Here is a 15,863-nt window from a genome sequence, read left to right as displayed (position 1 = left end):
TAAAACGGAAAGGGCCAATATCTTAGATTTTTTCTACAGTCAGCTGAAAAAAATCTTTTTTTATGCAAACGTTATTCGATTGCGTGGAACTGAATAAGTATCGGAAGCTTATATAGGGCGACATGTGTTCCTCAAGACTAGCTTTTGAACAATCACATTATACACACACACTATTAAATTTAAACTACCAAAAAACGTCAAACGTTTGTCAAACTAACGTCCTATAATGCTTTGCCTTCTCGCGAACAAGGTAGTTTCAGTGTCAACAACAAAAAAAAACAATCAAACACATACAAAACAGGCAGTTAAATGAACACGATTCATTACCCATTCCACCGAAAGGCCAAAGGGAACAACAAATTAGAAAACAATTTCCTTCCAAGCTGCCAAACGCCACCAGCGCCGCGCGCTAGTAAAAATGAACTACCGAAATAAATCATAAATAACCACGCTGGCAAGCTGGCAACGATTGATGCGATGCAACTACACAAGCACAAATGCCGAAGCAAACGGCGGGAGAAACCGGGAGGAGAAGAAAAAAAGCAACATGCCCGCCCCGAGAACATTTCATTCCTTTCCGTGCAATAAAATCATCACCCAGTGCGCTGTGCAAACAATCCACTGCCCCACCGCGCACACGTCACAAAGTGTTCGTGTCGGGCGTAACAAAAAAAACAACCATGAAAACGTTGCACCTTGTCGCGCTACACCCGGAAATCACCCCCTTTTGCTCCCTTGGTTTTAAATGGGTGTACACATCGGAGAGTTTTATTCGTCCCCGGCACGGCACGGCCAAACAGCAACAATTGACGACCGCACATCTACCACCACCTCCACTCACCATCATCCGTCACCTGGAAAGGGACGGCGGGGGAAAATCATTAACACAAACCCTTCGCCCTCCTTCCCATGGTGATGAGATGATGGACGATTTTCGGGACGATGCAACCGCTGGATGCAGCAGACGTACCCCCGCCCGCATTCAATCTCGAATCTGTTCCGAGAAGTGGAGCAAAGAGCGTCAATGCCCCGGTATCGGTGATGGTGCTGATGGTTGCGGTAGAATTGCATGATTGCGTCCGCTGCTTAATCATCTATGAAACCACTAGGCAAATCAATTGACAAAACAATAATCGAACGTTGTGTACACGTTCGATCGAGCCCATCCTTTGCGAGCTGGCCGTTATTGTCCTGAATGCTCCAAAAACGCAATCCTCGCACACACTTATGCAAACGGTCTCGAGTGGCGCACGTTTATGTGTGTGTGTGTGGGCGTTTGGAGTGAGGCGTGAAGTATTTCGATTGTTTTTGGCATATTGCCTCCGCTGTTGCACCTTTCCGTCGACGTTCAATCGGTTCCAGGTTTGATGAATGGGATTTGCAAAATCCAACAATCTGGCCCCGTCTGTCTGGGGGGGGGGGCCTGCCCATTTCAGCCAGCCTCATTCGGAACCGTTCGTTGTCGTTGAAATTAGTTTTCCACCAGCAATGCCAGTAAGGGAAGGTAAGTGATGAATACAATTGACGGCGTGCGTGCGCGTACGTGTGTGTATGTGAGTACACTCCAGGTTTAGCGAACGAGTTCAAGTGTTTATGAGCTGGCGCCCCGTGATGGGTGCACTGGTATTGTTTAACTGCTGACCCATTGCTGCACCGTTTCGCAGCGCTAAGAGCTAACTAGCCACGGTGCAGGGAGCTTAGGCAGAGCAAGAATTAATAACTCAGCGTCCGTGAACGGCCGCTCTCGAGCATAATTGAGACGACAGGGACGAGTTGGCGCACAAATCCTAAACAGTGCGTTTATAGAAAGTGCTTACCCGAAACAAAGGCGACAGATTAGGAAATGGCTGCACCTGACAACAGCTCCACGTGCTGCTTTGCATGACACCTTGGAGTACCTTCGCACGGTAACGGACACTATACTCTAAGAACCCTTGCCAACCGTGCTTTTACACAACACGAGTACGCCTGCCTACTCACTTCAGCTTTCAAAACCGCATGTCACTCGGTTTAAACGTAATTGCGGAAAAAATGCCATCCAGATTCCAGAGCACAATTGTCAGCAATTAGCAGTGATGGACAGACACTGCTTCTACTGCTGCTGCCGCTGTCCATTTGAAAGTATTAAAATCGATGTAATTGGGTACGGATTATCTATCGAAACAGATTGGTCGGAGGGCAATGTTAAGTGAGCCAATTACTTATAATGAGCCGGACCTGAATCCAGCACGCCCCGCATGATCGGCGGCATGTCTCGCGCGGTGTGATGGGATTGTCATGCCGCAGGCAATCAACACCACCGATTCACCGGGTACGGTTTAATCCAATTTTACCAAACTGAGGGAATGTGTATGTAAATTCTATTAGGCGCTCGTGATGCCAGCTACGGTAGAACAACTTTATTAAAAGGAAAAACAAATATGCATGAGGTGTTGGATTGCATTAAAATTAAAATATGCATAACGAGAGAAGCGTGGAGTAATATAATTTTAATAAATAAGTCACCAGACCAGGCCGGTACTGTGACGGGTTGTCTGTTCCGTTTTAAGGTCTTAACGTGGTCAATTTTTTGGTAAAAATTTTGACTTGGTTTTTGTTTTTTTTTCTTATTAAATCATTACATTGATGAAGGTGTGAAATGTTTCCCAGAATAAATAATATTCCAAAAATAAACACTCAAAAACGAAGAGCTACGTTTGTGCTGGTTTTACCAGTTTTTCTAGAACCGGTAGCTGAGAAGTGTCAGCAACATTTCGACCCTTTGTCACCAAAACCTGTCAGATTGCACCAGTCACACATCACAGCCAAACAAGTCGATTAAGCTTTTTGTACCCCAGAGAAACAAAAGGATCAAAGTTACATTTAGGTCAAAGATCTGCTGAAGTGAATTGAAGTACGTTTTAGCGATGACGGAAAATAATTCGAACTGACTTCAGCATTGTTCTTAAAACTGTAATCTATATTCGTAAGAGATGAAGCAAATCAGTTTATTAGTTTCCATATCCCATTTGTCATTCAATACTGAGTAAATCTAAACAGCACGAAAATAATGCGAGTGTTCAGAGTTTTTCTAAAACCAAAATTGAAGTAATATTTTAGTTGGAACACTACATTTTCAAGCATTCAGCATTCTTAAATTTGATACACTAATCACACATTTGTGTTATCGGCCTCTAACGAAAATCAAAGGAAACAACATTTTGAAGGCGTTTCAAACGGTTTAGTAAATTGTGTTTGTTAATCCATGAGGAATCCAAGAATGGAGGTGCACGACTAGAAAACGAGATTCATCAAATTGTTACTGAGGTGTGGGATAGCGAATCGATGCCTTGTGATTGGAATCTCGGCATCATCTACCCCGTATACAAGAAGGGAGATAGGTTGGACTGCAACAACTACAGGGGTATTACGGTGTTGAATACCGCCTATAAAATATTCTCCCTGATCCTTCAGGATCGCCTTGTCCCGCACGTCGAAGAGATAGTAGGAAACTATCAAAGAGGATTGCGAAACGGAAAATCAACCACTGATCAGTTCTTCACCATGCGACAGATCTAGGAGAAGATGGCTGAATACAGACACGACACACACCATCTCTTCATTGACTTCAAGGCCGCATATGATAGCATAGCCAGGGTAAAACTCTATGACGCTATGAGCTCTTTTGGAATACCGGCCAAACTGATAAGGCTAGTTAGAATGACTATGACCAACGTCACATGCCAGGTGAGGGTGGATGGAAAACTCTCAGGACCTTTTGCTACCACCAAAGGTCTGCGCCAGGGGGACGGGCTTGCTTGTCTCTTATTCAACCTGGCGCTAGAGAGGGCCATCCGTGTCTCGAGGGTGGAGACTGCGGGAACCATATTCTATAAGTCAACCCAGATCCTGGCATACGCTGATGATATAGACATCATTGGTCTGCGGCTCTCCTATGTAGCAGAAGCCTACCAAGGGATCGAGCAGGCGGCAGAAAGCCTCGGATAGCAGATAAACGAGGCAAAGACCAAACTGATGGTGGCAACATCAGCGGACCTACCAATAAATAATCAGAATCTACGTAGGCGTGACGTGCAGATAGGTGAACGCACTTTTGAAGTCGTCCCACAATTCACCTATCTTGGGTCAAAGGTCAGCAACGACAATAGTATGGAAGCTGAGTTGCGCTCAAGGATGCTGGCTGCCAACCGGTCATTCTACAGCCTGAAAAATCAGTTCACCTCAAAGAACCTGTCGTGACGGACGAAGCTGCGACTACATAGTACGTATATAGTTCCGGTACTCACATACGCCTCTGAGACATGGACACTGTCCAAATCTGACGAAACCCTCTTAGCCGCGTTCGAGAGGAAGATGCTCAGAAGGATACTTGGCCCCGTATGTGTGGAAGGACAATGGAGGAGCCGCTATAATGACGAGCTATACGAGATGTACGGCGACCTCACTGTGGTACAGCGTATCAAGCTCGCCAGGCTCCGGTGGGCTAGCCATGTTGTAGGCATGGAAACGGACGACCCAGCCCGTAAAGTCTTTTTAGGCCGTCCACAAGGACAGAGAAGGCGTGGTAGGCCCAAATTGAGGTGACAAGATGGCGTGGAGGCGTCCGCCATTAAGACCGGGATAACGGACTGGCAGACGAAGGCGCGAGACCGTGAGCGGTTTCGGACACTCCTGAGGCAGGCCAAGACCGCAAAGCGGTTGTAGTGCCGGATAATTAAGTACGTAATCCAGGAGGAACGACCAGGGACTGTAAACCGTAATGGTAAAGTGACAGGCCGTTCTTGCGATAAATAAGAATAAACTTGTTGATAGTTTATTGATAAATTTGGCAAGACAATTCATTTTTCGTTCATTATTCTTATCCTTATCCCAGATGTATCATCTCCAAACATAAAGTATAAAAAAATAATTAAATTAATTATTGAACCTAAGTTATGCTATATCTACACCATCATTCTACTGCAAGCTCCCGTACATCTTGAAGGATTCTCATTAGTAAAAGCGCCATCTTTCACTAAAAATCAAAACTGCATGTCGATGTTAGTACACTTCGCACCACTTAAGCTTTACTATCTTTAAAAACTCCAATTTTACTATAAGGAAGAACATTAGGAAAAATCACCCTCTGCAATAGTGATTTGAAAAATATAACACTTTAAAACCATTCCCAAACAGAAGGACGATCAAAATCCAACATTCAATCATGCGTAATCTACTGCACACACACTCGATGAGACTGCACCTTTCGATTGATAGCACGAACAAAAAAAAGAGTACATCACAACCTCATTCCGTAAATGTGTTATCTCCGCCGGCCTCCCACTCAAACGACGACACACGGCCGACGACGGATGGCAGATCCAAACCGAACACGCGCCACGTGATTACGGCCAACTCTACCACTGTATTGCTGCTGCAGGATATGATGAAGTGTACGTACAGGGAAACGAATCTTCAGCAACGGATACATGCGATAACAAATGCTGACAGCAATTGCTGCGCTGGAAGCTGGCTCAATACGCATTGGTGAAAAACAACACACACACACACAAACTGAAGCACTCCAGAAACAGGGTGTCATCTTGGAAGCTTTGTTCTGTTTCTCTTCCCACACACATACACACACGCGCGCTGAGCGGAAAGATTGGAGCGAACGATAAACGGACACTGGCCGGGGACAACAAGGCCTTCCAGCGATCGTCTTCAACTGCGTCATCATCAGGAACGGCGTTGTCACAGCCACCCTGTGTTCGCCTCGTCAATTTCAGGCTACCGCAAAAACCCGAACCCATTCCCCTCCCCCGCAACGGTACCTTTTCAAATCATCCCTTCCGGGTCGGGTGGCAGTGGGTAGTGAAAGGCTCGTTGTGCTTTCGATTCGCAACGGTTTCCTTTTCTTGGTTGGTCACATCGCATAAAAAATTGCACTCGAGAATTCTCCCCGTTGCCGTACCGGCACGGTCACACTCAAGCACAAAGCGCTCCTGGGTGACCTCAAGAGCAGATGATAAATTACTTATTCTTCACACTCGCCCACACCACCGGCCGGGCGCGCTCAACGGTCGCTTCTGCCCCATTCTTATCTCCGTTCATATCGCTCTTTTCTCGCACCTCTGCCGCCAAGCATTCGGCCGGCTATCTTCGCATATAAATCCCACATTAGCCAACATGCCTGTCCGCTTTCCTTTCTGGGGCGTTCTACACCCCTTCCCGCTTCGTGAGAAGCAGCAGCAGCAGCAGAATCCGACGCCGGAAACTTTCCAACGGTCCAATACTCTCGCTCGCTCGTGTGCTTGAGGCACGTTTGTCCTCCACACATTCATTCGAGTTTCTGCGGTAGACACAATATTTTCTCTCCAAACAAAGTGCCGGCATCCTCTTTCCCGGTCGGATTCTTGCAGCGACACACACACACACACAAATACCGAGAGGCACGCACATAAACGATTGAGACAAGCGGCGCTCCTCAAAAACACAATCAACTACGGGCGTAGAAAGCGGAAGCAGCAGCCCCCCCGAAAGAATGGCAAACGATCGAGCCAAGTCGAGGGTCCAAATAACCGTACCGAAGTATCGGTACGACACACACACACTCACACACTCCTACTACCATATTCGGTATCCAAGCAAGGATAACCACACGCGCTATAATAACAGAGGTTGGCTCGAGCTGTGAAAGCAACAGCAACAACCGGAGCGACGAGAAAAAGAAACAGAAAAAAGGACATGAGCCGACAGAAAACCTTCCAAAACCGGACTTAACCACCAAACGAAATGAAAACGACACCGAAAACCGATTGCGCACATACGCAAACATCCGCCCAGCCGGCTAAAGGCAACACCGCACGGGCGGACGGTCCGGATGTTCCGGGTTTTCACGCGTGTCCCAGTGGGTTAACCGCCGTTACTCTTCCCTCCATCTGCTGTCGTTGCCAGCTCCGTCTCAGGGAGGTTTCTATTTTTTTTCGGTTATTTCGCACGAAAAAGGATCCTTATCCGTAAAGGGACGGGGAGCGGGGAGAGAAAGGCCACAAGCACACAAAAAGGCGACCAAAACGATCGCTCCTCCAGCGCGAGGGAAAGCAACGAGGAAAAAAGAAGGCTCCGATGCGAAACTATGCGAAACGATACTAAATTGTTTTCCAAACGATGAAAAATGGTGAAGCGGAACAGTGGGTTGCTGCATTGCAACGGGAGGTCTTTTCTCGGTGGAACTGTGCTCAATTGACTTTATTGTGACACTACCGCTCTTGCTCTCTCGCTCTCGCGCTATGCGGTGGCGAGGGGGGGTAAGGCCTTTTATTGCGGGCTGCTTTTGGCATTTTGAGTTTATTTGGCCCCAAAACAGGGATCGGGGAGAGTTCTACGCGAGTAATAATAGGTGGTGGGGCGATAGTACCTTACCGAGTCGTTGTTGTACAATCATTTCGGGAGAGAGAGAGGACATTCACTCTGAAAAACCCTTTTGTTTTTGAAGTAAAAACTTTTTCATCAATATCGCACCAGCACTGTTGAGCATCATTAGTAAGAAATGGCAACAGAAGTTTTGCATTAATGTAATAGAGCAAAGCCATTAATAGCTCAATACATTTGCTTACAAAGAACTTTGTGGAGCTTTTTTTGTTTTTGTTTATTAAATGATGTTGATAGACTTAACGATGTTATTCATACCTAAATGACAGATGTCTCTTATTCGGAAATTGACGTTTGTTCATAAACGATTTGTTACATTGAATCGTTTTGTTTTTCTTTTTTATATGCTAAAATGAATTATGATACATTTCTTACATTGTTGAAGTGACGTGAAGTGTACCAACATTGGCATGCAGCACTGCTTTTTATCGAAAGATGACACTAATATAAAACAGATCCTACACGACTGTAAAGAATATTGCTCTAAATTGCGGGAGACAGGATAACTTATCGTATCTTGCGATTAATAACTGGTCGTAGCATTGTTTCTTTTTGGAGTCTTCAATTAGTCGAGATAAATGTCCAAAGCTGTATCAAAAATTAAACATTAACGAAAGAGTCTCCGTACATCATGTCCGTACAACAATGAAACACAAGTAAGCCAATCTTTTTGAATTAGAATCAGCATTTGCTTACTCTTTTCAATCATTTCATAATTGCAATCATCATACATGAAGCTCCCTTTAAACAAGCATTTGATAAAAATTAAAACTTATTTTTTGGTTAAATGTTAGCCAAGTTTGGCTTACGGATTTAACCGAAAAACCAGATTTTTATACCAGATACCAGATTTATACCAGAACCAGATTTTTTGATTTCACATTTTAAACTCATTTCAATGTTCACCAGTGTACTCCAACAAGAAATAATGAGGACAATTTTACTATGCTTAAGCCTTTCGCACTTATAATTGTCGCGGAATTTGGGGCAAGTGTGCCACCTTAAGCATTTCATGTTATAACTCACTAAAACGTGTTTGTCAAAAGCCGATTTAAATCTCGTAACTATTTTACATCTTTTTCCTCACTCATAAATGAGTTTCGTTTGATAAAAGTGCAAACAATAATATTTTTGAAGCGTTTTAAAAAAGGTCGGAAAAGACATTGTTTTTTGGGCTTGTGGCAAGAGTGCCACTCGTATGGGGCAAGACGGCCACCTGGTTAAAATAAACGTATTTCTTAGATAATTGGAAATTGTTACGTTTGTGGCACTAGAATATGTATTCCTACATGTCTTGAGTCCGATGAACCCTTTTTTATCACAAACTGTGTCGTAATATTTTATTTACTGGTCTGTTTTTCCGGAGTGGAATCCGCTCATAATAGTGGACCATACCACTGCACGCTACAACAATGTTTAAATTTTTGACAGCTCGCGCCTATGAAAGATGGTTGGCCTCAGCACAATTTTTCGATCGTAAAAACTCGATAGACGCTCACGTAAAACTGACTGTATAACTATTTCTTTCATACTCGTACATGAAGTCGATTCCCATCGAGTTCAGTATTTAATGTAGGCAATTTTTTTTTTTAAATATGGCCTATGGCACACTTGCCCCAAATTCCGCTATAGAAAATAATGACGTTTCAAACTAGAATCGCCTCATTAAGGAAGAAAACGAGAAAACGTACTTCTCGTTAAAAATCGTAGCATATTATTCAACATTTTGCCTTGCTGAATGTCTAGTTACGTCTTTACATGTTTTGGTTGTTTCGCCAATTATCAACCCAGTGCCGAAAGAATTCAAATTAATCACTTGACATGGAATAAAAATCCATTAGCAACAACTTCAGCCAAACAACCCGTTTGAGCTTAGCTGTATTCTTCCTATCAGTACTCCATCATAAATCAATCCCAGAACTAGCCCCCCAATCCCAGAGCTCCGGGTTGAAAGGCGTATCTACACACACACACAACGCTTTAATACACTCGTGAATCTCCCAACCCGCAAAGTGTTCACAGGAGCGAGGGGGATGAAAACTACCCGTAACAGTGACAGCTGCTCCGTTACCCTGCGTTGCCCGATAGTCAAGAGACAAGATTAAGTGCTCCCGCATGACTAGGCAGTATAATTATGGCGCACACTCGACACCACGCTGCTCGTGCTCGCCAATAAGTGTGTGTGCAAGTGTGTGCGAGTGTTTGCGTCCATGGTGCAGGTCGTCTACCTTTTTTTTTTGCCTTCCTACGCAAAAGAGTGCTGCCTCATTCTATTTAAACACATTCTTTTTTTTTTTGTATCCTCCCTAGAAAGCACTAAAAACTTCTATCTCGTGTTTTGAATCCTCTCTTTCTCCCTCTCGAGTAGTTTCGAGCTTAAAGTCTGCAACTTGTCACTGTTTTTTTCATCACTTTTCCTTGTGCTCGGAATAGCAGTGTGCTCCCTTGCTGTACATCTTTTACTGGGCGTACTGGGCCTCAACAGTACTTCCACCTCTTCTCGTTTGATGTACGAAACGACGCGGCCCAGACACCCACAAACACCAACACGGCGGCCCATTCCTTGCTTCAAGCATCTTTTGTCGCACCACAGCAGAGAGGCCTGAGTTGTGATTTATGCGAAAACAGACACATCCCGACGATGAGAATGACTGCCATAAAACGCACAGCGTACATCGCACGCGCGTGCAGTACACCCTATGTCCTATGATGTTGCAGAGGGAGACTATACACAAAAAAGCCATAGATATACACATGATTGGAGAAAGAATCTGGTCTCTGCAGCAACCTCCCCACAATCAGGATCCCATCAAATTCTTCCCCCATTCCCGGACAATGACGCATCATCTTCCGCACATCATCATCCACGCACGGGGTGGAACATCCTAGCACCCTAGCGAAGGAGCCACACTCCGACGCACGATTGCGCAAGACCTCCCGAAGGAGCACTTTTAAGGGGCGGGGGGGTGGTAGTGTATAGTAAGCTAGTAAGTAAACACGCGCCGGAACATGATCATGAATTAATTTTCCCTTTTGCTGAAGTAGGCATCCGGCGCCGGCAGAGCGAAACTACCACTAGGGGTAGCGCTCCTTAAAGTAGTGGAATGGTTTGGGGCCGTGGGGTGAGGGAAAACTTTTCCTATCACTTTGGATCCACACAAACACAGAGACACACACACACACACACAGTGAGTGGCGCGGTTGATGGTGGCCGGCTTATTAAAGAACCCTTCGGAGAGAGACCAGAAGGACCACCGTGAAGCAGTAACCCTAATGCGGGCACGGCGATGAGAATCGGGGGAATATTTTGCGTTTATTTGTTGAGCTTCCATCAGAAGGACCCTTAACGGACCCTTTTTCCCTTCTTTTTTTTTGGCAATGCAAACCAGCAGCAAAGCCTGGTGCTGGGTAGACTTATACGCATCCGGAAGAGTCTTGCCAACCGCTTGGACACGATCGGTAATCAGCATCGTTTAAGCGGAAATGGGTCCTGTTTCTATTTCTATACCGGTGTGCTTTGTTTCAGGACGGGTCAGCCGTTTTGATTGAATGCAAGAATTGAAAAAGGTGTTTTTTTTTTCTCAAACGCAGCGACTTCTTCATCGGACATTTGTTCAATGGTAAAAGTATGCTACAACTGCATAAAACTGCCTCGCCATCTGCTCGCACCAGTAAGCTTATCACTGAACGTCTAAAATACTTCTAACACCAAAAAGGTGGACGATAAAAAATTCGACAAACAAGGGAACAGCTCACAACGGCATCTTTAAATTTGACATTCGAACGGATCTCGCACACGCTTTTCTCCGCAGCGAGGAGCGGCGAGCGGGTTAAATGTTTGATTTTATAAAACTAATTAAAAGTACCACCGTTTCCTTCCCTGCTGGCTTCGCGTAGAAATAAGCACACGGTGTTGCTGCTGGGAGAAAGGAAAAGGTAAATACCAGCAGCTTTTCTCCCTGCGCGGGTACTGAAATGTTTCCCTTTTGCCCGTACCACAATCTCATTCACCGGGAGATGTACTACACGCAACGAAGCACACTAACAACTCTGATTGCTCTAAACAGTGTGCAATAACGTGTTACACCGCACCGATGAGCTAAGCAAAGAACGAGATGCATGTATTTGTGTGTGTGTGTGTGTGTCTGCATGTGTGCTGAGTGAGAAAAGCACTGCGCACTGAAGGATGGCATTTTTTGTTTTGTTTGGCGCGTTTCCCAACGACCGCAAGCCAAGCGAGATTTTCAACTAGCTTCGTAATTTGATCAAACTTTCTGCTAAACAATTTCACTTCAGGATTGAATTACGTGCTGAAACTTATTTCTCATAATTAAAACTTCAAGTGAAACTGCCCCCAAACCACCGCATCTCGCTCCGTACCCTTTCCGCCGACACCTCATCACGATGCGGTCCCTTGCAGCTACCCGGTTCGTTTCGGTTTGGAAATTCGATGAAGCGAGCACGTAATGAACTGAGAATTGCACGTTTCACTTCGCCATGCCGGGCGCGCGCTCCCTCGTCGGTGCGTCGGCTGGTGGTTCCGTCTGGGAACTGCTCATGTGGGAAACGAATCCCTCCCATCTTGAGCGCCCGGCCCGAAAAACCGCTGACTAAGTTATGAAAAACGACGAGCGGATAACATTTTTCGTACGCGGCATGGATCATTCCGCAGACAGAAGACGCACGACGGCTGCAGCCGATCCCGACAACGCAACACTAGTATCCGTCTCAACGTCTGCGAAGAAGATGCTGCGCTTCTAACAAGCACTACGGGTGAAGCGTGAGAAAATGGGTGTCTTACAAAACAACGGGAGAAGGAAATGGTGGGCGGGCGTAGAGAAGACTTAAACTATTTGCTTTTCACGCTCCCAGTTGCTGCTGCAGGATGTTGGATGGATGTAGTTAGGTGGGGGCGCCGAATCGGGTTCGGTTTGTTATTTCTATCTATGAAACACCTGCGACCGCACAAAATGATGATTTGATTCATCGTCTAGCAAGCTACAAGTGCTACCGTACGATAAAGTTGTGACGCAGGAGGCAGCAACTAAGCGGTAGATAGTTGGCGTACGAAGCATGTGGATCATGCTGGTGACTGGAGATACTCGACAAATTGTGCAAAAATCATTAAAACATCGCGAGTTGCTGCTAACGAAACAGTTCAACTCAATGATTCAGCTCACGGGAGAACGTTAAAACAAACTATCTTTAGGCGGTTGATTTTATTTTGTAATTTGGAAATTGTTTCAAATGACAAAAACTCCGATTTTATTTTTTGCTATGAAGTTACCATAAAGTTTTACAACCATGTTGCCAAATCGCCAAAATGTATGCAACCCACACTGCGCAAAGTAATTAAAAATGTTATAATTTTTGCTTTAGGCCCGTGTCTGTGCTCCATCGCATGCGATTTTATCGCACGTGCTGTCAAACGCTTTTTCGTATAATATTGCGATTATTTGGATGATTTCAATAGTATAACGATTATGAAAAATTAAGTTGAGATTGCTCCTACAAAACACCACACATTTAGTTTGACAGATAAAATCGGATGCGGCGTCCGACGAAATCAAAAATTTTTGATTCCGTCGTACGACGAAATCGCACGTCCGACGTTATCTGTCAAATTCCATATAAAATTTTGACAGGCCTTCCGATAAAATCGCATCCGATGGAGCACAGACACGGGCCTTACTGAAACTACAATTAATTCCAGTGAGATGATATTTACCTTCATGTTCATCATTTATGCAAAAGGGTCGAGATGTATTATTTTAATTCCGTACATCAATGGGAGAAAATCGACAAAATTTAATAGAAATTAAAAAGGGCTTAAAAAATCATCAATTCATTCCATCAAACGAGCCTCACTCGCCTTGCCAGAAAAATCGCATCAACTCACTCAACTGCTGCAACGATTCGCACACTCAATGAAATGAAATTTCGCTTCGAAACAAACAAAAAAACTCAAAAGTTGTTCCGTTTCGTTGCCGGACCCAGGCGAAAAAAGCCCGACATGCACGACTCGAACGATTACCAATTACTTGAATTACCCTGGCCTCTGTCGTTCTCTACCTACCACATCTCCTATCCACACCAACCGTCCTTGTTGCAAACAAAAAGCGCCATGTTTCCAATTCTCCGGAAACCGTAGCTATTGTAACCATGACCAATGGGTACGTGTGTGTGGGTGTGTTCCGGGTGAAATTGAATTTCTATGTTGACAGCCTCGTCGCACCGATGCCATACACCTGACACGCGTGGTACATGTGTGGAGAAACCGATCGTTGCCAAGTACAACCCAGGATGACCAGAACCCGTTGTATGTGTGTGTGTGTGTGTGTGTGTGTGTGTGTGTGTGTGTGTGTGTGTGTGTGTGTGTGCGAAGGAAGAGGTATACCAACGTCAACTGATTTTATCAACCTGAATCGAATAAGAAAAGCCATCCTCCAAAATGCAAGCATTTATCCTTCTTCCCAAACCAAAATAAAACTGGGTGACGATTCTAGTAATTCTTCCACAGTACCACCCGACCATGAGGTTTCGATTTCTGCTCCCGGAGATGAACCGGAACTGGACAAAAAATGCCTCCAACACACTCAATGCCCACCCCTGTTGCAAACGATTTCAGATCTGACCGTTCAAGGGGGCCAAAAAGTTAGTTCATTTCGCTAAACTTCATCTCTCAGTCGCTTCCGTGCCTGTGTTGGCAACATTACAACGCTCCTTCCAACCAGCAGTCTGTGCCGAAACCACTATGTTCACGGTAACACAGAGCCGACACGCTCACACGGAGCGCCGGTGCGCGATGGATCGTACGGAATGGAAAATCTACTTTTAAAACTGCTAACTGATAAAATGTAGATAAATCCTGACACCGAACCGATGCCCACACACCGATGCCACGTTCCCCCCGTGACCTTACAGCAGATGCATCGGCTCCAAAGAGTGTAGCGATCCCGAACTGCAGCTCTTCCAGCAAGTACACACCGACGGTAGTGGCACGGTGATATTATCGTGTCATCAGTCCCATACTTAGTGCATCCATTGAGACACACCGAGATTGCAGCCCGGCGAGACCATTTTCCCAACCTTTTGCTAGTTCCCATTTCTTACAAGACTTGTCCGTTTGTCGCTCCGTACCTGCGACATAACCACCAGGTGACATCATCTCACCCTGGGGGAGAGGAGGGGGGAAGGAACACTGTCCTGCCTTCCCATCGGGACAATCACTTTATAGCTCATCCGGAATGAACTCGCCAGCTTTATGTCGGTGTTCGCATTTCTCCTCCTCCTTGCAAGGTGGTCTGCACTGTTATAAAAAAGTGGACCAACTTTTCTTTCGAACGGGTCATGTAATGCCTCCGTTGCGTTTACCGCTCGCCCCCTGTCCTCTGTACCGAAAGGTGCGCTCACAACGGGTGAAATGTGGTGGCGAATGTAATTGAGAATTGTTCAAAGAAAAGCATCTTTTCCTTCGGCAGTAGTTCCCACGCGCGCATCCATTCACAGACAGGGGCGGAACGGGAACCATTGCCGGCTGGTGGACGCGGTGACCTGAACAGCGAAACGAACAAGAAAATGATGTTACAGATTCTGGCCCCCCTCGTGCTCGAGCGCGCAACTGGAATCGTTGCTTTTCTGAGCACCAGTTTTGTTCCTTTTCTTTCTTTCTGATGCTGCCTCCGCCGATGGAATTTCCAATACCGCAAGATATTGGGGCCGTAAGCGTGAAACGGATGCGACTCGGTGAACAAATTGGGTGAAGTTTTGCACTGTTCCAGCTTGTCCAGCTTGGGCAAAGGCATATCATCTTCATTCCCGTTTTTCTTTTCTCCAATGCTGTAACTCTGTACAGTTACTTTCTGAGATGTTCAGATGTGCCATGGTAAAAGTGCTCGACTGCGTCCGACGGGACATTATAACACAGTGTTAGTAGTACCCATCAGTCACACCAATAATCAGTGTCCCTTGAGGAGTCGCAATAATGTTCACTTTGACGTTTAAATTGCACTGCAACAACACTGAAAGCTTTAGCACTCAGCAACAGTTACAGTTCTTCCATCGTTGAAGATAAGATGTCACTACCTACCGTAACAGTTTATAAAAAAAACGACTCCAGCATCAGTGGCAGCTGTTTCATATGAATTCCACTAAACATTTGTATCAACAAAACGAAGTAGTTTTCAATTTTGTGTATCGAGATGAAATGAGTCCTAACCGTCGTCCGCTGCGCTGTCGTCTTTTCGCGGTGGTCAATTTTGCACGAAATCCTGCAACCAGTCGGCAACTACTCAGAACAGCTTGCCTTTTTTTTGTGCCCATGCCAGAGAAACAACAGTAACCTCGTCAGGAAACTCTCAGACGTGTGCGGCGAAAAACGGACATCAAGCTATGCACCACACAGCGGCAGTCTCGAAACGTAACATTTTGCTGTGCATATACCCAGAACC

The sequence above is a fragment of the Anopheles gambiae genome, chromosome 3 (genome assembly GCF_943734735.2).
Source record: "Anopheles gambiae chromosome 3, idAnoGambNW_F1_1, whole genome shotgun sequence".
Classification (NCBI taxonomy): domain Eukaryota; kingdom Metazoa; phylum Arthropoda; class Insecta; order Diptera; family Culicidae; genus Anopheles; species Anopheles gambiae.
The sequence above is the reverse complement of the archived record's forward strand: the minus strand, read 5'-3'. Positions refer to the sequence as shown.